This window comes from Schistocerca americana, chromosome 10 (assembly GCF_021461395.2).
Source record: "Schistocerca americana isolate TAMUIC-IGC-003095 chromosome 10, iqSchAmer2.1, whole genome shotgun sequence".
Taxonomy (NCBI): Eukaryota; Metazoa; Arthropoda; class Insecta; order Orthoptera; family Acrididae; genus Schistocerca; species Schistocerca americana.
This window is the reverse complement of record NC_060128.1, coordinates 129,831,788-129,853,175: the sequence shown is the minus strand read 5'-3', so window position 1 is coordinate 129,853,175 and position 21,388 is coordinate 129,831,788.

Genomic DNA, 21,388 nt, shown 5'->3' with positions numbered 1-21,388 from the left:
ATGTCAAGAGCATTAAAGCCTGGTATGAGAGATTCAAGAACCTCAGCAGACAGGGTGGAAGCTGTAAGGCAGTCTTTTCTGCGAAGTCCGAAGAAATCGGTGCGCAGGGCCTCACGTGAATTACAGATGCCAAAAGCTCTCTCCATTACATTTTACACAAACGTTTATTGTTTCGTGCATACAAAGTGCACATCGTTCAGGCCTTGTTGCCCAGTGACAGTACACGTCGATATGACTTTGCGGTCGAAATGCTATCACGTATTGAGGACGATGATGGTTATCTCAGACGAACTGCCTTTTCCGACGAAGCGACCTTTTTGTCAGTGAAGTAGTGAATCGCCAAAATGTGCGCATTTGGGGTTCACAACCCCCTGGCGAGATCATGGAGTGCACCAGAGGCAGTCCAAAGGTGAATGTTTAGAGCGTGCTATTGCACGATGGAATTATCGGGCCATTCTTCTTCGCTGAGGCTACCATCACATCTGCAGTGTATCTGGACATGTTGCAACTGTATGCTGTTCCTCAGCTGCTTCAGTATCACCCCGATGCCTTGTTTCAGCAAGACGGTGCACAGCCTCATTGGGGTTTGGACGTCCGTGCCTACCTCGATATAACCTTCTCTGAGCGGTGGATTGGTCGTGATGGGCCCACGGTTTGGCCTCCACGCTCTCCTGACATAACCCCATTAGACTTCTTTTTATGGGGTTATGTCAAGGACGAGGTCTACCGAACACGTTTACCAGATCTTGAAACCCTGCGGCAATGGATAACCAGAGTCGCTGAATCGATCCCTACAGTGATGTTGGCTAATGTGTGGACGGAAATTAAATATCGCCTAGATGTGCTACGTGCTACCAAGGGTACTCTTGTGGAAGTTTACTGATGTGTGAAAAAAAAACTTTGATAGCTTGTAAACAATTAGACACCAGTTTCATATTTGTATCTTACTTCTAGGCTGAGTTATCAATTTACATAACCAGGGAAAGACTTTTCGGACACCCTGTATAATTTTTGACGTACATTTAGTGGTATATGTGGATACTGTCGGCAGAATTTGTTGCAAATACAATTATTAGAAAAAAAAATTCAATCGCCATGCCTTTTGCAGAGGTGTACAAATCCTCCTCCGCCTGCACTTAATTCCGCCGCAACCACAAGAGCAGCTCAACCTGTCGCGACGGAAGCCCAAGAGTAAGTGTGTACAGAAGCGCAATGTTAAAGGCCGCCCAGCCTGAGCTGCCGCAAGCCTGTCTAGATTGACGAGGCTTGTTCAGCCTGCTGCAGAATAACCTCGCGTATGTTCGCATAGGTAGTTTCACTACAGTTGAAAGGTCTCTGTTGAATGCCTTTCATGTTAATTTCTTAAATACGTTGTCATTTACGGCATAAATTCCTCTTCTAATTTTACTTTGGTGTTTCTGACTGTCTGGGAGGAGACTGAGTAGTGAAACGTGTTACTTTTACACATAAACAAGAACGATCTGTCACACTACTACACTTTAAAACACAGTTTATACACTCCTGGAAATGGAAAAAAGAACACATTGACACCGGTGTGTCAGACCCACCATACTTGCTCCGGACACTGCGAGAGGGCTGTACAAGCAATGATCACACGCACGGCACAGCGGACACACCAGGAACCGCGGTGTTGGCCGTCGAATGGCGCTAGCTGCGCAGCATTTGTGCACCGCCGCCGTCAGTGTCAGCCAGTTTGCCGTGGCATACGGAGCTCCATCGCAGTCTTTAACACTGGTAGCATGCCGCGACAGCGTGGACGTGAACCGTATGTGCAGTTGACGGACTTTGAGCGAGGGCGTATAGTGGGCATGCGGGAGGCCGGGTGGACGTACCGCCGAATTGCTCAACACGTGGGGCGTGAGGTCTCCACAGTACATCGATGTTGTCGCCAGTGGTCGGCGGAAGGTGCACGTGCCCGTCGACCTGGGACCGGACCGCAGCGACGCACGGATACACGCCAAGACCGTAGGATCCTACGCAGTGCCGTAGGGGACCGCACCGCCACTTCCCAGCAAATTAGGGACACTGTTGCTCCTGGGGTATCGGCGAGGACCATTCGCAACCGTCTCCATGAAGCTGGGCTACGGTCCCGCACACCGTTAGGCCGTCTTCCGCTCACGCCCCAACATCGTGCAGCCCGCCTCCAGTGGTGTCGCGACAGGCGTGAATGGAGGGACGAATGGAGACATGTCGTCTTCAGCGATGAGAGTCGTTTCTGCCTTGGTGCCAATGATGGTCGTATGCGTGTTTGGCGCCGTGCAGGTGAGCGCCACAATCAGGACTGCATACGACCGAGGCACACAGGGCCAACACCCGGCATCATGGTGTGGGGAGCGATCTCCTACACTGGCCGTACACCACTGGTGATCGTCGAGGGGACACTGAATAGTGCACGGTACATCCAAACCGTCATCGAACCCATCGTTCTACCATTCCTAGACCGGCAAGGGAACTTGCTGTTCCAACAGGACAATGCACGTCCGCATGTATCCCGTGCCACCCAACGTGCTCTAGAAGGTGTAAGTCAACTACCCTGGCCAGCAAGATCTCCGGATCTGTCCCCCATTGAGCATGTTTGGGACTGGATGAAGCGTCGTCTCACGCGGTCTGCACGTCCAGCACGAACGCTGGTCCAACTGAGGCGCCAGGTGGAAATGGCATGGCAAGCCGTTCCACAGGACTACATCCAGCATCTCTACGATCGTCTCCATGGGAGAATAGCAGCCTGCATTGCTGCGAAAGGTGGATATACACTGTACTAGTGCCGACATTGTGCATGCTCTGTTGCCTGTGTCCATGTGCCTGTGGTTCTGTCAGTGTGATCATGTGATGTATCTGACCCCAGGAATGTGTCAATAAAGTTTCCCCTTCCTGGGACAATGAATTCACGGTGTTCTTATTTCAATTTCCAGGAGTGTATGTAATTCATGTCACACAGTCTCATACGGAACCTACGTCCGCTTTCTTTTATATACTGTATACGATAAGATACTGTCATCCCCCTTCCCTTCTGTGTGAGAGGATGAATGAGCAAATGCATTTCTAGTTGCATGCTTGAGGGTAGCAGACAAGCCTGTCCGCTAGAGAATAGTAGGACCTACGTCGGAACAGGCAGCTACGCTTTCTAAAAGCGGAGAGGTTTCTATTCCTAGTATGGTCCTGTCCGTCCCTTGTCATGTTGGTATAGGAAGCTGCCCCTCTGGCCACTTCCGTTTTGTGTTTGTGAGCCACCCTCAGGAAGGGACCACGGCAGTCTGTCCGCGGCGAGCGTCTGAAGTGGTAAGATCTCCGGCTAAGCGCGTGTCTGCTAAGTCCGTAGGACAATGGATTTCTTAAGTTCAGCCTAACTGAAAATTTAATCACCGTTATTTCCGGTTTCGCTCTAAAATATCTAATGCCATCTTAAATTGCAAAGCAGTGTATTTCGAGTGTGAAGTTCAGAACATCTTCCAGTAGTTGCTTTGTCACTACTTTGTGAGTAAAGTGGAACCACGTGTTGATCAGTAACTCTAACTAAGATCATCAATCTTAAATGTGAACGCGCGTGAGATTATAGCGTCTCGTCTTGACAATATTTTTCAATATAGTAACTTTTCTTTATGTTCAACCCACGTGGGGTGTACTTTGTGAGACCAGTACCACGTGCTTATACAATTGTTTGACCCATCAGGTTAATAATAAGACGATAGTAACCAGTTCGAGGTTTTTCTTTCGTAAATTGCTTTTCGATCTAATTTATTTTAATTATCAAAATTATTGTGGAGTTACACTCTTTGTGTAAACCAAGTTGACCACGTGAAGCATGAGGTGTAAGCATCAAAGTAGCTCTCAGCTATTCTTTTCGGGAAGAGATCACAAAGAGTTAATATGAATTTAGTACACCAGTGTGTGGTAATTACATGACGGACAGGATTGTGCTACGAACGTAACTTCTTTGGGTGAAAATTGAATCGGTTGGTTGTGGTTAATTTCCTCTTGCACATGTTTCAACGTTCTTTGTGTGTTGTTTTATGAATGCAGTGTTGTATGCAGTCTCCCAATCTTGGCTCCATATCTGATGTGTTCTGTAAGATTACAAACTCACATTTTCACAATCCTAAATAAGGCATCAGTTTGGTTATGAATCAAGTTTAATATGCTGAAATTTCAATGATCAATGTTAAAATAAATTTCCAAATATAAACTGATTTATTTCTTTTTATTTAAATTCAGTTTTATATATATCACCGGTTGTTGTATGACTATTAAAAGATTATAATTAATGTTAGTCTGGTTGGGAATTTGGTAAGCTAGACTGGATACCTGGTGAAACAGTTGCGCAGTAATGCAAGGTTAACTTCCCCAGACTGCTCACAGCTTTTAAACCGCTTTTATTGTCTATCAGCACCGCTTTCATAGCAAATTAAAGCAACAACATTACATTGTTCGGATATCCTGGGGTATGTCTGCGAGCAGCGAAATGAACAAAGTGAAATCCAGGGAGGCTGAGGAGAAATTGAGAAATGGGGAATATATACTAGTCACAAAACGGAGCTCAAGTCCACTATAGAAACTGTGTTCATATCCAGGATGAGATTTTCATTCTGCAGCGGAGTGTGCGCTGATACGAAACTTACTGGCGGGTTAAAAGTGTGTGCCGGACCGAGACTCGAATTCGGAACTTTTGCCTTTCGCTGTCAAGTGCTCTACCATCTGATCTACCCAAGGACGACTCATGCCCCGTCCTCACAGCTTTATTTCTGCCAATACCTCGTCTCTTACTTTCTAAACTTCACAGTAGCTCTCCTGCGAACCTTGCAGAACTAGCACTCCTGGAAGAAAGTACATTGTGGAGACATGGCTTAGCCACAGCTGGGGGGACGTTCCCAGAATGAGCTTTTCACTCTGCGGCGGAGTGTGCGCTGATATAAAAGTTCCTGGCAGATTAAAACTGTGTGCCGGACCGAGACTCGAAATCGGGACTTTCGCCTTTCGCAGTTTTAATCTTCCAGGAAGTTTCATATCAGCGCACACTCCGGCGCAGAGTGAAAATCTCATTCTGGGAACGTCCCCCAGGCTGTGGCTAAGCCATGTATCCGCAATATCCTTTCTTTCAGGAGTGCTAGTTATGAAAGGTTCGCGGGAGAGCTTCTGTAAAGTTTGGAAGGTAGGAGACGAGGTACTGGCAGATGTAAAGCCGTGAGGACGGGGAGTGAGTCGTGCTTGGGTAGCTCACGTTATGTTCATATGTTTATGAGGCAGCTTCAAACACAACACAGGTTTCAAATGTTCAAATGTGTTTGAAATCTTATGGGAATTAACTGCTAAGGTTATCAGTCCATAAGCTTACACACTACTTAACCTAAATTATCCTCAGGACAAAATCACACACCAATGACCGAGGGAAGACTCGAGCCTCCGCCGGGACCAGCCGCACAGTCCGTGACTGCAGCGCCTTAGACCGCGCGGCCACAGGCTTCTCGTAATGAAAATAGTGTAAATAGGTACTAAGCATTCATATGGGAACCACGGTAACATTACGACATGTTTGTAAACTTGCCCACTTCCCTCACTCGATAAAAAACCTGACGGACAAAAAAATAGCCGCACCAAGAAGGTGTTGTGTGACATAAACGGAAGTTGGTAAGCGTGTTTCTACGTCTGAAAGATGAAGTCTACTCAAATTTCACGCCACTAACGCTACTACGAGGATGCAAGTCAGGTTACCTCTAAATACACTCTGTAACGGTCGTGAGCGTTAGCTACTTTTGAGAATGGACATGATGACTTTATTTTAATCAAGAATGCCAGTAAACCACCAAAGAGGCCATTACCAACACCTTACTGAGTTAGAACGACGTCGTGTGACGAGGCTACGAGAAGCTGGATGTTCCTTCTGCGATATTGCTGAAAGACTTGGGCGGAATGTAGACACTGAACATGACCGCTGGCAGCGGTAGTCACTGCAATGTGCGGTCGCAAAACGGCCGGCCTCCAGAGAGCGACGAGGTGCTACCTAGAGGGAAGACCATCGCGTTCGGTGTATGGCTCTGGAGCAGCAATAATCTGAGCAGCAGTTGGCACCACATTGACAAAACGAACTGTTACAAATCCGAAACTTCCTGGCAGATTAAAACTGTGAGCCGGACCGAGACTCGTACTCGGGACCTTTGCCTTTCGCGGGCAAGTGCTCTACCATCTGAGCTACCCAAGCACGACTCACGCCCGGTACTCACAGCTTTACTTCTGCCAGTACCTCGTCTCCTACCTTCCAAGCTGTGAGGACGGGGCGTGAGTCGTGCTTGGGTAGCTCAGTTGGTAGAGCACTTGCCCGCGAAAGGCAAAGGTCCCGAGTTCGTGTCTCAGTCGGGCACACAGTTTTAATCTGCCAGGAAGTATCATATCAGCGCACACTCCGCTGCAGAGTGAAAATCTCATTCTGTTACAAATTTGTTACTTCATGGTCAGCTCTGAGCCACACGCAATGTAGTGCGCATTCCACTGACCCCCAACCACCATCATTTGCGACTTCAGCAGTATCAAGCGAGAACTCACTGGAGGGCAGGGTGGAGCTCTGTTGTGTTTGCTGATGAAAACTGGTTCTGTCTTGGTGTCAGCGACGGCGTGTGGTGCTTAGAAGGAAGGCAGCAGAGGTCCTGCAACCAACCTCTCTATGTACTAGACAGCATGGTGATGATGAGGTTCCCTAGTCCGATGAGCGTAGGGGACGATGCGGGAGACCCGCACCGCCGTACTGGGCAAAGTCCTAGTGGGGGTGGTTTTCTATTGCCATCCTCCGACCGTAATGATGATGAATGATGATGCAGACGACACAACACCACGCAGTCATCTCGAGGCAGCAAAAACCCCCGAACCTGAAAGCGTACAGTACCGCCCGACATTGAAAATAGGTACAACATTCTTCGTTAGTCTTGTCAGAACAACATATTTTTGTAATAATAACTCAATTTCACTTAATACACCGAAGCCGGATACCAGGGTAGGAAAGAAGGACAATTTATTTATTTAATTGATCACGTGCACTCCTACAAAATAAATCCCTATATCCAATTTGGTGAGATCTGTGAAATGAATGAATGTATGGTCGTCTGCTAACTGCAGATAGCGAATGTGCAATATATGATCATCTTTGAGACGGTCCTTTGGTGGAACCAAAGAGATGAAATTTACGTGAGCTTTGAGCGCCTGAAGTGTGGCTGACCAGTACGGTAGCAAGGTGCTCCCCCACCTAAGCGGAGGTGCGAGATGACCTGAAGAACGGCCATGTTTCAGCACTCCGCCGCTGGATCTTGTGCTGTTAAGACCTGTCTTAGTTGTGCTCCGTAGAGACAAAAGAGTGGAGACATGGAATGCATGTGGAATACTTAAGAGTAATTTGGAATAATAATTTCTCTATTTCAGGAACTTTTGTGGGGGAGAATTAAATGTCAGGCAGGTAATATTAAGGGGATCGTAGTAATCTTCGGAAGTGACCAACGGTCACAATGAAACCACGTGTAGCAATAAGTTGAAATACTTCCATGTGCTTAAGTTAAGCTGAATTACTAGCGTGTGTACTATAAGTTGAAATACTTAAGAAATGGCGTGTGCAGGATTTGAAATTAGAGACGAGTACTGCCACGTGGTGAGTACTGTGTGAGTCTCAATCTGTGTACGAGACAAAGGATAAAGAGAAGTACTCGTCCATGGTATCAGTTGAGGACGCCTGTGTGTGACGAATATGTTCTTAATATTACTTCGCGTGTTATGTTTCCGTGTGACGCTTGATTTAAACTCTAATACTCTGAGAGAGAAGTAAGGTGAGTCAGCCGTCTATCCAGCAACGCCGCTTGGCTTGCATTGCACAGGAAGACGTGCATATATCCTCCAGTGTTCATAGTAGGAAAGAAAAGTTACCAAGTGGGGCAGTGTCGTGTGAAACTGGGATGAATGCTAATTGAAGTGGGAAAGCTGAAAGTGATGATTCTAACGTTGTGACTATTCTTTGTGTTGTATTCTATGTTGCCGGTGTGATGTACTTCATGTAATTTAAGTATGTGTGGTTTGCTTGGGAGAGTAGCAAGATAGGTTCAGAGGAAATGGGTTATGCATGTTCCATTTTGTACCGGTCGGTCTGGAGGAAATTTTCGTGATGATGGGTGTGAGAGTCGAAGTGTGAGATATAGCAAAAGATCCACCATCCTATCCAGAAAGTGCACTGTAGCAATAGATAATTACGAGACCATAAGATAGAGAATCACCAATGTAAAGCCATGCCCACTGGGCGGAGTTTCTCATGTGTAATTGTAGTATAAAATGTAATGGTGTGTTTAGGTTATCTGTGAATCATAATAGAATTTATCTGAATAAAAAAGGTAGTGAAAAGAAAAATATTGGTGGCCTTGTTCTTCGAGTAGTGTGTAGTCATGATATCCAGAACTTATAACGTGTGCGCCATTCATATTCAGTGCCATGGCCACGTGTTGATCAAAGCCGTTGGGTGAGAAAGAAAATGTGGTATTGCCAGTGCGTAGTGAACAATCAGAGTTGTGTAAATTTTTAATAGTCAGATGTGCGTTATCCGTTTCCGTTGCGTAATATTCAAACAGGAGAATAATTTGTAGCTTAATTGAGGATACTAGAGCTCACAATCAGTCATTGATGATTTGTGATAAATAAGAATAAATCCACTAGCTTGGCAGACCACTCATCTTGCAGGCCTGACTGCTTGATGCCACAGTATGAGAAAGGCATGTGGGTGCCTCTCAACACTGCCGAGAATCGAACCCGGGACCCCGTGCGCGGGAAGCGAGAACGCTGCCGAAAGACCACGAGCTATGGACAGACAGCATGGTATGGGGTGTGATTTCGTATGACAGTAGGAGCACTCCCGTGGTTATTCCACGCACCCTGACTGCAAACTTGTATGTCAGTCTGGTGATTCGACCTTCATTCATGAACAGTAATTCAGTGGGTGTTTTCCAACAGGATAACGCTAGCCCACTGTGCAATAAGTCTACATGTTGCGTTAGCCTGCTCGATCACCAAATCTGTCTCCAATGGAGCACATATGGGACGTCATCCGACGAAAACTCCGGAGTCATCCACAAACCACATTAACCGTCCCTGTATTGACCGACCAAGTGCAGCAGGCATCCAACTCCATTCCACAAACTGACCTCCGGCACCTGTACAACACAGTACAAGCACGTTTGTATGCCGGCATTCAACATTCTGGTGGTTACACGGGTTATTAGTGCCACAGTATCTCACATTTTCCATGGCTTATCTCGCGCTTACATTAACATATAACGTTGCAATGTTGATCACTTAAATATGTCACCTACATAAATGTATTCCATAGATTTCATTTCTTTATTAATTATTTTTTGGTGCGGGTTTCTTCTGTCAGTGTATTTCAAAATAGGGCAAAGACTTAGTGCCTGACAAATGTATGGAAACATGTGCTAAGAACTTGAGGCCATTAAATAGTATAGAGGGAGAAGGATCTCTAAATTTAGAGCAAACATTGACTGAAACTGGAAAAAATATGGCTCAGTGGATGTTAAAAATTGTCTTACGTCCAGTGGGATGTCTACCAACAACAGCGGCATCAGCGTATCTTAGGAGCTCAAGATACCTGAGTGTATTTGGATTCCCAGCAATAAAACAGGGATCAATAATGTGGCTCTTGAAAAAGCACGGATAAAACGTTGATAGACCAAGAGCGTTGTTTTTATCCACTTATTTGAGTCAGCGTGGATGTTCAACTGACGATAAGCGTATATGGCGGAGGCTAACTTCTCCACTGTTCGTGAACGATGCTTCTTCCTAAAACAAAATTTTGCATATATATGCCGCATCACTTTCCACTTTCCATGGATAACATTCGCCGAACTATAACCAATTTTGGAAGTCATTGCCAGGAAGCGGTAGATGCAGCCAAATGTGAAGAGGATGAAATGTAATCTAATGTGGTGTTGGCAGAACACGTGTCTGGTTGATCCCTCTCCTCCTTGCGAGATTCCTCTTAGTAATACTTGCACTCTATGCTACAGTTCATCTGCTAAAACGTTAGTTTTATTTTCTTTCGTCTCTTGCTCTTCTTTTTCCTTGGTGTATTTAATTTTCCAGACTTCCAGGCTGTAGGACTTCCGTTGACGATCTTCGCAAAGACAGACCTTGAGTGCTTGGAGCCGGCCGGTGTGACCGAGCGGTTCTAGGCGCTTCAGTCTGGATCCGCGCTGCTTCTACGGTAGCATGTTCGAATCCTGCCTCGGGCATGGATGTGTGTGATGACCTTAGGTTAGTTAGGTTTAAGTAGTTCTAAGTTCTAGGGGACCGATGACCTCAGATGTTAAGTCCCATAGTGCTCAGAGCCATTTGAACCATTTTGAGTGCTTGGCACTATCTGGATAGTCTTCAGCATACATTCTCGCATTCGCCATAAACAATATTCACTTTTTTTACTATAGCAATACACTGCGAATGTCTCAACAGCTGTAAGAGCAAGTTATCTGATTGCTATATCAGCGGATCAGAGACTGATAGGCTTCAAGCGTTCAGGTAAATACAAGAGCCACACCGGAGTTACGTGTTTGCTCACATTTGAGAAAATAAGGCAGGCGTTTGTGGGATCTTCTCTTCTAACGGCGTGTCAATGGTCTGCGGCGCTGTTCTCTTAATAACACGCTGAAGCACCAAAGAAACTGGTACAGGCATGCGTATTCAAATACAGAGGTATGTAAACAGGCAGAATACGGCGCAGCAGTCGGTACCACCTATATAACACAACACGAGTCTGACGCAGTTATATCGGCTCCTGCTGTTACAACGACAGGTTATCAAGTTTTAAGTAAATTTGAACGTGACGTCATAGTTGGCGCTCCAGCGATGGGACACAGCGTCTCCGAGGCAGCAATGAAGTGGGAATTTTCCCGAACGACCGTTTCACAATGTACCATGAAATTAGGAATCCGGTAAAACATCAAATCTCCAACATCGCTGCAGCCGGAAAAAGATCCTGCAAGAACGGAACCAACGACGACTGAAGAGAATCGTCCCTTTCTAAAATTGCTGCAGATTTCGATGCTGGGCCATCAGCAACTGTCAGTGTGCGAACCATTCAACGAAACGTCAACGATATGGAAACTCGGAGCCGAAGGCCCACTCGTGTACCCTTGATGACTGCGCAACACAAAGCTTTACGCCTCGCTTGGGCCTTTTAACACCGACATTGGCCTGTTGACTGGAAATATGTTGCCTGCTCGGGCGAGACTCGTTTCAAATTGTATCGAGCGGATGGACGTGTACGGGTATGGAGACAGCCTCATGAATCCATGGACCCTGTATGTCAGCAGGTGACTTGAAGCTAGTGGAGGCTCTGTAATGGTCTGGGGCGTGTGCAGCAGGAGTGATATGGGACCCCTGATACATTTAGATACGACTCTGACAGATGACGCGTACGTAAGCATCCTGTCTGCTCACCTGCATCCATTCCTGTCCATTGTGCATTCCAACGGTCTTGGGCAATTCCAGCAGGACAGAGTGGCTCCAGGAACACTCTTCCGAGTTTGAACACTTCCGCTGGCCAAGACATGATCATTATAGAACATTACTGGGATGCCTTGGAACGTGCTGTTCAGATGAAATCTCCACCCCCCCTCGTACTGTTACGGATTTATGGGCAGCCATGCCAGAATTCATAGTGTCAGTTCCCTTTCCCTCCAGCACTACTTCAGACATCAGTCCACGTCGTGCTGCGGCACTTCTGCGTGCTCGCAGGGGCCCTACACGATATTAGGTACGTGTACCAGTTTCTTTGGCTCTTCGGTGTATTTGATCAGGTCCCATGAAAGTGGTGTAGTTGAACAACGCATATAGTTCCATTAAGGAAAAAAAAGGGTTCGTTTCGTAAATCAGTGAAAATAAATGACAAAAATCGCTAAATTCAACAAAATTCACCATATTGAACCTTATAAGCTGGCGAAAATGGCGTCTCGATACATTTATTTGTCCTGGTTATATCTGGTGTGGCCTGTCTGAGCTGCCTGATATATACACTCCTGGAAATTGATATAAGAACACCGTGAATTCATTGTCCCAGGAGGGGAAAACTTTATTGACACATTCGTGGGGTCAGATACATCACATGATCACACTGACAGAACCACAGGCACATAGACACAGACAACAGAGCATGCACAGTGTCGGCACTAGTACAGTGTATATCCACCTTTCGCAGCAATGCAGGCTGCTATTCTCCCATGGAGACGATCGTAGAGATGCTGGATGTAGTCCTGTGGAACGGCTTGCCATGCCATTTCCACCTGGCGCCTCAGTTGGACCAGCGTTCGTGCTGGACGTGCAGACCGCGTGAGACGACGCTTCATCCAGTCCCAAACATGCTCAATGGGGGACAGATACGAAGATCTTCCTGGCCAGGGTAGTTGACTTACACTTTCTAGAGCACGTTGGGTGGCACGGGATACATGCGGACGTGCATTGTCCTGTTGGAACAGCAAGTTCCCTTGCCGGTCTAGGAATGGTAGAACGATGGGTTCGATGACAGTTTGGATGTACCGTGCACTATTCAGTGTCCCCTCGACGATCACCAGTGGTGTACGGCCAGTGTAGGAGATCGCTCCCCACACCATGATGCCGGGTGTTGGCCCTGTGTGCCTCGGTCGTATGCAGTCCTGATTGTGGCGCTCACCTGCACGGCGCCAAACACGCGTACGACCATCATTGGCACCAAGCCAGAAGCGACTCTCATCGCTGAAGACGACACGTCTCCATTCGTCTCTCCATTCACGCCTGTCGCGACACCACTGGAGGCGGGCTGCACGATGTTGGGGCGTGAGCGGAAGACGGCCTAACGGTGTGCGGGACCGTAGCCCAGCTTCATGGAGACGGTTGCGAATGGTCCTCGCCGATACCCCAGGAGCAACAGTGTCCCTAATTTGCTGGGAAGTGGCGGTGCGGTCCCCTACGGCACTGCGTAGGATCCTACGGTCTTGGCGTGCATCCGTGCGTCGCTGCGGTCCGGTCCCAGGTCGACGGGCACGTGCACCTTCCGCCGACCACTGGCGACAACATCGATGTACTGTGGAGACCTCACGCCCCACGTGTTGAGCAATTCGGCGGTACGTCCACCCGGCCTCCCGCATGCCCACTATACGCCCTCGTTCAAAGTCCGTCAACTGCACATACGGTTCACGTCCACGCTGTCGCGGCATGCTACCAGTGTTAAAGACTGCGATGGAGCTCCGTATGCCACTGCAAACTGGCTGACACTGACGGCGGCGGTGCACAAATGCTGCGCAGCTAGCGCCATTCGACGGCCAACACCGCGGTTCCTGGTGTGTCCGCTGTGCCGTGCGTGTGATCATTGCTTGTACAGCCCTCTCGCAGTGTACGGAGCAAGTATGGCGGGTCTGACACACCGGTGTCAATGTGTTCTTTTTTCCATTTCCAGGAGTGTATACTGCTGGGTATTGAGGGTACTTCGTAAACAAAAAGAAGCGAAACGCGCAAGGCACAAAACACACGTCCTGTCATTTAGTTGTACAGATGGACGTCCGAAGGAGATACAACACTCGTTGCTTTTGCTCCAGCTTAGCCCTCAAGTCTCTTGAGACCCACGTCCAGTCACGCTGGGAGAGGCTGGAGGACGAGTCTATGCTCGACGCCTTTCTCTTTGAGCTGCAGTGTCGCAGCGTTTCGCCGCCGACGAGCACGTCTTCAGGAGGGAGAATCGTGCATCCAGCAGTATCTGGCTTCCCACGCCGCGCCGTCCAGTCGCGACCCGACCCGACCCGACCCCAGGGCCCGCCGGCCTCGCAGCGCCCAGCTGTCGCTTATCTGCTGCATGTAGGAACGGCGCTTCGTTACGCCGCAGTACCAGCTTCTTCTTATATCTGGTGGTCGCTACAGCTAGATAAGCCCTTATCCAGTCAGCTCAGCTGTAAGGCTCCAATATGCAAAGAGGAAGCCAAAAACGGAGACGACGTTACTCAGCCTTCCCGTTTTTAAAGTTCGCTTCCTATCGCAAAAGTTTTCCCCATTAGCTCAGGGCCACTCTTTTATCTGTATGTGTTTCACGCGATAAGAATTTGGAACTGAGAAAAAACAGCCCCTATTTTCAGTCCATCAAGCTATTTACAGTCGTGCGTCATATCACGATAGCTAGTCGCCACTGGAAGAAACTGTCATGTACGGGAAAGACTGAAACCAGACTTTCATGAGGTACGTTGTTTAACACGAACAAATCCAGGCAACGGTTCTGGGGAGGGGGGACGGAAAGAGGGAGGAGGGGCTGAAGTATCTACTTTGTTATTGTGCACCTCTCCACCCCCGCAAATATAACTTCCCCTCACCCTCACATTTAACGAGCCGCACATGCATAAGATTTCAATAAAAAAGTAAAATAAATGGCAAAGGACATCTTGTTGTACAGAGCCAGCTGAAGAAAAAAAAAGGTTCAGATGGCTATGAGCACTATGGGACTTAACATCTGTGGTCATCAGTCCCTTAGAACTTAGAACTACCTAAACCTAACTAACCTAAGGACATCACACACATCCACGCCCGAGGCAGGATTCGAACCTGCGACCGTAGCGGTCACGCGGTTGCAGACTGAAGCGCCTAGAAAATAAAAAGTACGGTAAAAAAATATGCAGTAGATGTGATGTACAAGTACAGCCAAACGAATGATTACAAATTCAGGAAAACTGAATGATTTATTCAAGAGAAAGAGATTCACAAATTAAACATGTCAATAAAACGATGATCCATCTCTGGATCTCGTCCAAGCAGTTTTTCGACTTGACACTGATTGACAGAGGTGTTGTATCTCCTGCTGAGGGATATCATGACATGTCCAATTGGCGCCTTAGATCTTCAAAATCCTGAGCTGGTTGTAGGGTCCTGCCCTTAATGTTCCTAATGTTCTCAGTTGGTGGGAGATTCAGTGACCATGATAGCCAGAGAAGGGTTTGGCGAGCACCAAGGCTAGCAATAGAAACTCTCCTCGTATGCTAATGGGCGTCAGCTTGCTGAAATGTAGGCCCAGGATGACTCGCCATGGTCGACGTACTGCTGTGCTGTAAGGGCGCCGAGGATGACATCCAAAGGGTTCCTCCTACGAAGTGAAATGGCACTCCACACCATCATTTCTGGCCGTATGGCTGGGGACAGTCAGTTTGGTAGCCCACCGCTTTGCAGGCGTCTCTAGACACGCTGGTCATGGGGGCTCATTGTGAAGCGGCGCTCATGACCAATGACAGTTCTATACCAGTCAATGAGACTCCAGGGCGAAGACTGGTCTGGGGACTATCTGGACAGTGGTGGGATATCAACCTAACTACAGAGATACGTCGATGACTTTCTATTCCCCATTTTATTACTCTTCATGGCAAGCCATCCTAGGATTACATTTCAGCAAGATAATACCCGCCAACCGCCCGCACACGACGATAGATTCTGATACTTGTCTTCGTGCCTACCAAACCCTCCCTTGGCAGCACGGTAGCAGGATCCCTCCCCAATTGAGAACGGTTGGAGCATTATGGGCAGGATCCAATCATCTCGGGATCCTGACGATCTAACATGCCAATTGAACAATGTTTCATGCTATATCCCTCAAGGGGGCATCCTAGAACTCTGTCAATCAATGAGAAGCCAAATGACCTGAGGTGGACTAACGCGATACTGACATGCTGAGTTTGTGAAGCTCTTTATCTTGAATAAAGAACCCAATTTTTCTGAAACTGTAATCACTTTTATGTCTGTACATGAACATCACGTCTACCGATTTCCGTCCCATTCGGATAATTCCTTATTTTTTTCCTGAAGAGTGCATTTTTTAGGCCGGTATTTGGACTAACAACGGATCATCAATGGCCTATAGTGTGCACGCCTCCAGCAAAAGACGTATCTGTCAAGTATAAAATCATGCCAATGAGATAATTAACTGATGATATTATCATCTTCAGTGAACGTTGTAACCTCCCCACAAAATTCTTTCTTTCACATTTGTAACCTCCCTACAAAATTCTTTCTTTCACATTTTTAACCTCCCTACAAAATTCTTTGCCATTTTTACCTCCCCACAAAATTTCGTTACCATTTTAGAGTAACCTCAAAACAGAAAAATTCCTACACCTCTCAATTAAATTGTCACTCACTTATAACTTTTCAATAATTGACTGTTAATTTAACCTGGTAAATTTTGGACGTCAGCAGTGCTACGTCATGGCCCTGAAAGATCATTCTGAATAAAAAGAGAAAAATTCTTACTTCAATGAAGTCGTCGGATAACACATATATATCTGCTCTTAGAATAATTTTTTTTTAGCACAGCCTTGTGCAATGCTGGCCGATAGATTTGTCATTTATGAAAGGAAGTAACTGATTTTTCTTTTGCAGCAATCGGAATGATCATGGATGGGAGAAATTAGTAAATTCTTTCAATTGAAATGAATGGTTGTTAAAAATTACTTTATATGAGAAAGATTATTATTAGGACATTTTTAAAACATTTACATGGGAGTTCAGATAACATTACTACATATGCGCGAGGCTGCTTTTTACCTTATACAATAATACTCAGGCTACGGCATCGCTGCACCGCGACCGGCCCAGCCAACACGATACACCAGACCAGACCAGAGCAGACTGCAGACTAGCCACTAGCAACAACTTACTGCTAAAGCTACACAGTTCCTACTCAGTCAACACTGCTCTTTGGTCAGAGACCTTGCATATCGCAGGCAGCGCATGAGCAATACATCGAAATTACATCTGCTCGCACCTCTTACAACGTGAGGAAGAATTAGAGTAACTTTCGAATGGATTGGCGACGGAATATGGAGTAAACGGAAGCAAGACGAAAGTAATGAGCAGTAGCGGCAATGAGATTAGCGTTAAAGCTACCATCGAAATTGGGGGCAACGAAGTAGACGAAGTTCAGGAATACCGCTACAAGCGAAATAAAACACGGCGAACGCAGCAAGGAAAAAATTAGATTAGTGCAGACTTGCGCAATTCCTGCCGGAGAATGCGACACCCCATTGTTACAGTGGCCCCAGGAACACTCTTCTGAGTTCAGACACCTCCGCTGGCCACCAAACTCTCCAGACACGAACATTATTGAGCACATCTGGGGTGCCTTGCAACGTCCTGATTAGAAGAGATCCCCACCCATAGTACTCTTACGGATTTCTGGACAGACCTGCTGGGTTCATGGTGTCAGTTCCCTCCAGCACTACTTCAGACATTAGTCGAGTCCATGCCACGTCGTGTTGCGGCACTTCTGCGTGCTCGCGGGAGCACTACACGGTATTAGGCTGAAGTACCACTTTTTTTGGCTCTTCAGTGTAGTAGCATCGTTGCCATCAAATAGAGGTGCGGAACAGTAACTGCACTGCATTAGGGGAAAGTACGTGGGACGTACGCAAGATCCGACGGATTCTGCAGGAATATTCAAATGGTTGGCTCTGAGCACTATGGGACTCAACTGCTGAGGTCATTAGTCCCCTAGAACTTAGAACTAGTTAAACCTAACTAACCTAAGGACATCACAAACATCCATGGCCGAGGCAGGATTCGAACCTGCGACCGTAGCGGTCTTGCGGTTCCAGACTGCAGCGCCTTTAACCGCACGGCCACTTCGGCCGGCGCAGAAATATTCTTTCAGGAAAATAATTTACTGATGAGTGATGGCAGAAAATTTTCATTTGTATATGACAACGAGGGATCGAATTAGAGAACACTGGTGTCTGCCAGCGAAAAGGGAAAATCGTGTTTATCAGGCTACGTACGATAGTTTGTGGATGAAACGTTCAGATATTCGAACAAGTAGTTCGGATAGTTGTTCATAGTTCACGCCGATCTTGCAAGTTCTTGGTAGAAAACAAACACTACTACAACTGTGTACGTTTTTCTACCTGACAAAAAACGAAAAACATATCCTCTTTTATTTAATTATTAAAAGCAACGCGCTGGGATCGGATCTTGCTTCTCTCGTGATGGACTTACAATCTGCTACTGTCCAGTCATCTGGAAGTATGTTTCCTAAAACAGAGATTATTGTCAATGTTTGTGGAGACAATTTCATTGTTGCGGCTCTTTTCCTGCCTATAAGGAAAACGAAGAAACGAGCTGCTATGTGAGAGTATGTTCAGCTCTAGCATATCTTCCCCTGGAAATGTTGGATGATGGTTGGCTGTCTTTGCAGGAGAGCCCGCCTGAAAGCCAAAAGCTTCAGGACTTACTGGATTATTTCTGGAACAGTGGCTCGATTTCGAATACATGCCGAGGTATATGTGGAGCTGTCACACTAACATCAAAAGTTCATCCAAATGCTCACTCATCAATAAACTGAGCAGATGCAGTGTACCATGGCCATCAGTCTGATTAATTTCAAATTTTTTTGAGAAAAGAAGAAAGAAGGGAGCAATTAAGGCTGACGAGATTACTGCAAAGGTTTCAAAAAGAGTCCAAATTGTCGGACTGTGACCTACGCACAGAATTACAATGAAGAAGAAAACGTAACAAGCATTTGAAATTATGTAAATTATGATATGCAATTTAATGCACTTCACCCTCATTGTCAGACTTCTTTTACAAGTTGAATGGGGGACGAACTGAATCTCTCCTCCTGATTTTTCTAGGAAACCATACAAAGTCTCTAGCACTCTGTAAAATATTCGCTAATGAAGACCGACAAGATTATTTCAAAACCACGCCACTACTAGGGAATCATCGTGGCATTGCCATTGAGAGATTCTATACATGATGAAATGATAATTAAATCGAGACCTTAAGCTGTCGACAGGCACTGATATACACCAACGGGGACGGCTGAAAATGAGTGCCCCGACTGGGACTCAAACCCGGGATCTCCTGTTTACATGGCAGACGCTCTATCCATCTGAGCCACAGAGGGCATAGAGGATAGTGCGACTGCACGGACATCCCTTGCACGCTCCCCGTGAGAACCACGTTCCCAGCTTAATGTCCACATACTAGTGCCCCTGCCCACTACACTCATTACTCGCGGCAGACAATCTTACCGAGTCCCGTAAGAGTTCGGGCAATGCGTGTGCATCCGCACAAAAGAATAAGGTCAGTGGCTGGTTAGCTTTAACAATATATGAAGATGGTATCTGTTCTTTCGGACATGTCCGGATGAACAGATACCATCTTCATATATCTATACATGATGGTTGTAGCTGAAACGCTAGGTAAAGTCATGCGACTACATCCATTCATTCCTCCTCCGTCTGAAGACGTGTTGCACATTATAGCACGCTGTGCTATTCTTCTAGACTTCTTGGTGTGCCTGTGCCTGTGAAAAGCCTTTTAACCCAGCAAGAGCCAAGGCTCCGTACAAGTGTTTCTGAAGAGCAGTTCGTGGTGTACAGGAAGATCTTCTTTCTCAAATACTTCTAAGTTGCGGAGCATCCAGCGTAGAAGACTGAATAAATTAAATATTTTACTGTATTGTAACAATATTTTAACATCGGTGATCAGCACATCGCTTTGACGTAACTTCCAGGTAACTGTAGGTCAGAGAAATACATAATTTGAAAAGCACTCGTCCAAAAGTGGGAGAAATACACTGTCATGAAACTGATTTAAGAATGGTGAAAGCAACCAAGTCGCTCAAATCTGACTTGATAATTTACACGATATAAGATGGAAGTATGCACTCGCTATTTCACTTAGTACTACGACTCTGAGCTGAGACTGTGGGAACGGGTAAGTGAGGGGAGTGGTGGTTGCTTCAGACGTTATCATTTTAGGACAAGGTTTCCAATTTTCTTTTAATTTTTTAATTCTGGGCTTTTTTACCTTCTGTCTTGCCTTGTTCCGTGCGGTTTGATGGTACCACCTGCCTCTATACCCAGGAGCAGTGTCACATTTGTTGCTGGCTGCATTTACCGTCAAGCCTGACGCCTTTTTCAATGTTCAGTCAGTCAGGCTGCAAATCAATTCACATGAAAAAGTATCCTGTGTTAAATATAGCTCGTCTCCTGGAATTCCTTGTCATTCTCGAGACTTCGCTAATTTATTCCCAAAAAAACAGCCGGAAATTTTGGTAATCAATGTACCCTATGAAAAATGTAAGTCATTTTTTACCTTTTCCATCTTTCCTTAGTCGGTTCTATTTTCATGGATACGTGGACCTTCAACTCAACTAAATGAACGGCTGTTGTTTTGTCCCACATGCGTTTCGTTTCTTTCTACTTATGAAGCATCCGCAGTGAGTTATAAGATGATTTCAGGTAAGTTACTCTATTACAATTTTTGTTAGTCCCTTGTTGTTTCTTAAGAACAACTTTTTGGAGTTCAAGGTTAAATTATTTCTTGGTTCTGGTTACGATTTTGTGATGTCGTCTTATCTATGTTGTCCTGCAGTTGTACTTAGTTGGCCTGCGTTTTCGAACATGTTCCAGTTGACAGCTTCACTTTCACTGTATACTGATTGTGTGTGTTTACTCTATTCAGTGATGCCAACTGTCGCTGTGTAATTTTTCGTTTGGCTCTTCTTTTAGTTGTTGTGTCTGTACGTATTTTTACATTCGCTTGTGCGTGCGTGCGGTTTGTGTGTGTGTGTGTGTGTGTGTGTGTGTGTGTGTGTGTGTGTGTGTGTGGTAGGGCCTGCTGTGTGGAAGGAATCGGAAATATTACTTTTTTTTACGTGTCTGTGGAGGAAGTTATTATTTAGTCTGGTTATGTTCTATCTATCTGTTTTAGTATTTTAATGGCTAACAGCCCACAATTTCACTTGCAATACGAGCCACATGACGTTCCTGACGAATCCTTAGAGAGATGACGATCAGGTGAGAGAGAGAGAGAGAGAGAGAGAGAGAGAGAGAGAGAGAGAGAGAGAGAGAGAGAGAGTGCCAACGATTACTCTTTTTTTTTTGTTTAGGTGTTTTTTTTCCCCACACGATTAGAATTGCACATCGTTCAGTGTTAGTCCCTATCTCTTTTGTATCTGTACAGAATGTAAATTGCATTTTATAAGTAATAAAAAATCCTTGCTTGTGTAACTTCTGCACTTTAATGTAACCAAAGCAATTACTTTTGATGCAAGTACAGATTATATGCACAAACATTGTACTCAATACACGATCAAAGGCAAGAGTTTCCTGTTGTTATTCATAAAACTCGTTTATGTATAACAGAAACACATTTTACATTAGTTCAACGTGGTATTGAAGCGATGTTTGATACATTTTTGTTTACCTTTTTTTATTCGATAGTGTGAACAAATTGCGTTTTCTAGCATCATATGATAAACCTCTATTGTTTTCTTCATTTTCACAACATCCTTCTATTTCACATTACGAATCAACGGTCTTCGAATAAACCTGAA